The following is a 2,500-nucleotide window of genomic DNA, read 5'->3' as shown; positions in this document are numbered from 1 at the left end:
GGACCGGACGAGCCGACCGATTGGTTTTGATCTAATAAAAGCGTCCCTTCCATCTCTGGTCGGGACTCTGTTTGCATGTATTAGCTCTAGAATTACCACAGTTATCCAAGTAACGTGGGTACGATCTAAGGAACCATAACTGATTTAATGAGCCATTCGCGGTTTCACCTTAATGCGGCTTGTACTGAGACATGCATGGCTTAATCTTTGAGACAAGCATATGACTACTGGCAGGATCAACCAGGGAGCTGCGTCAACTAGAGCTGAGCAGCCGGCCGCCCGGGAGTGTGTCCCAGGGGCCCGCGCGAACACGCAAGCGTCCGCTCAATTATTCTGCAAACAGGAGGAGGCTGAGCTCCCCTGCACAATACACCTCGAAACCCTCTCAGGTCCCGGCGGCGCGCAGCGCCGTCCTAAGTACTTGGTCGGGTTCGAGAGAGGCGCAATCGCCCGGAGTTAGGCGAGTAGACGCTTTAGGTGCGACCACCCGTGCTCCCAACTGAGCTTGCCGCTGCCGACAGAGGCCCGGGAGCGTGCTGTCGTGGCATTGCCGGCGGGAGACAACACGCGCCACCTACGGTGACCGGCAGCTCCAACGCCAGCGCCACAGAAGGGCAAAGGCCCCACGTGGGTGCCGAAGCGAACTCTCCCAGCACAGCGCACGTGCCAACACGTCTGCACAACTGCGATACAAACCACCAGCGAGAACCGCTGGGGCGACCGAGCAGCAGACGGCGTCGCGGCGCCGAGTGCCGGGCGGCGGCGCATCCTCAACGCACACAGTCCTCAGTCGGACCAGCACACTGCAGATGTCCACCGCGCTTCGCACCGGGCCCGCGAGGACCCACTTTGGCCGCCCGGCGCCGCGCGCAGGGTGCCCCGGCGCGCAGCTGCGCCGCCTGCCGCGTCCGTCGGCCGGCGCGCCTGCCACTGGGCGCCCCCACCAGCCGGCTGTAGCGCGTGCGCCCACGCACCGCGCGGCCAGCACGCCGGGCGGCCCCCCCTCACCGGCCGGGGACGGTCCCACCCAGCCACCGCCGCGTATCGCTTCACACACAGATTTGCCCTTACTGATTTACCTCCAGCAACAACTACCGCACCACAATGGGTTTACCAGTTGTTCATTTGCGTAACGTCACCAGCAAACGTAGACGTCCATCCCACTTTGCAAATGCAACGATTATTGCATACCTGTCTGTTAGGTGTCACGACACACTACGTCTGCCCACATACACGCAACAAAATGTGCACGACTAGAGAACACGTGGGAGGTGGCCCCCCTACGTATGCGATGTCCATTACGAGACCGACTGTCAACCAGCATCTGTACCATGTCGCAGATGTGGAACGCGGTGCACCATGCTATCACACTGTGTGAGAAGAGACGACTACGTTTGAATACACGCGCCACTACATCAACAGACGGCTCATGCTGATCGCCATCCAGGGCGTCCGTTACTCCCACACGTCTCTATGGCGTACCACACTGCAATGTAGCTGTTATGGGGAGACGGCACGTGGCTGAGTGCACAACATTTGGACCGTATGGTTCGCTGTTGTTGGGCGCAGTCGTTGTACGGTCACACATGTGCCACAGCGTATCATTCAGTACATACGGACCTATGTGCAGTACAATGTGAGGGTTAAGCTTACGACATCAGCGGACAGTGGACACAGGCCGTACCACGACGTAGACTGAGCGCTTCGACATGCGAATGCCAGTGAACAGCTGCGAAGGGCATTGAACACGCAAGCACCTGAACGACCAGCGTGCGAAGGCAGGGGGGAGGGGGGGGGGGGCCATGTACATCCTGCAGTCGTCCACATTACAGTGTACAGCGGGAGCATGTAAAAAGTAAGCAACACTTGCGAAGTGTTGAACATGAAACGATACACAAGAGGGTGGGCGGTGCGAGTAGCGAACTATATTCAGAGGGTTGTGGTTAGACAACACTAGATTAATGTAACGTGTCATATGCCAATTACAGAGCAGGTTAAGGCACAACGTGGGTTAGGTTAAGGCACAACGTGGGTTAGGTTAAGGCACAACGTGGGTTAGGTTAAGGCACAACGTGGGTTAGGTTAAGGCACAACGTGGGTTAGGTTAAGGCACAACGTGGGTTAGGTTAAGGCACAACGTGGGTTAGGTTAAGGCACAACGTGGGTTAGGTTAAGGCACAACGTGGGTTAGGTTAAGGCACAACGTGGGTTAGGTTAAGGCACAACGTGGGTTAGGTTAAGGCACAACGTGGGTTAGGTTAAGGCACAACGTGGGTTAGGTTAAGGCACAACGTGGGTTAGGTTAAGGCACAACGTGGGTTAGGTTAAGGCACAACGTGGGTTAGGTTAAGGCACAACGTGGGTTAGGTTAAGGCACAACGTGGGTTAGGTTAAGGCACAACGTGGGTTAGGTTAAGGCACAACGTGGGTTAGGTTAAGGCACAACGTGGGTTAGGTTAAGGCACAACGTGGGTTAGGTTAAGGCACAACTTGGGTTAGG

The 2,500-nt window shown here is 56.9% G+C and overlaps 1 non-coding gene across 1 annotated transcript in view; it reads right to left on the bottom strand.

Moving 5' to 3' along the window:
• LOC126178718 (small subunit ribosomal RNA) overlaps positions 1 to 247 on the bottom strand; it is a 1,909-nt gene extending 1,662 nt beyond the window's left edge. Inside the window, exon 1 of the ribosomal RNA XR_007536583.1 lies at positions 1 to 247. This exon is cut by the window's left edge and continues 1,662 nt beyond it. This is a non-coding gene — a ribosomal RNA (small subunit ribosomal RNA).
• Between the last annotated feature and the right edge of the window lie 2,253 nt (positions 248 to 2,500).

The sequence above is a fragment of the Schistocerca cancellata genome, chromosome 3, assembly GCF_023864275.1.
Source record: "Schistocerca cancellata isolate TAMUIC-IGC-003103 chromosome 3, iqSchCanc2.1, whole genome shotgun sequence".
NCBI lineage: Eukaryota > Metazoa > Arthropoda > Insecta > Orthoptera > Acrididae > Schistocerca > Schistocerca cancellata.
Note: the sequence above shows the minus strand (reverse complement) of the source record. Positions and strands in the feature narration are given on the sequence as shown.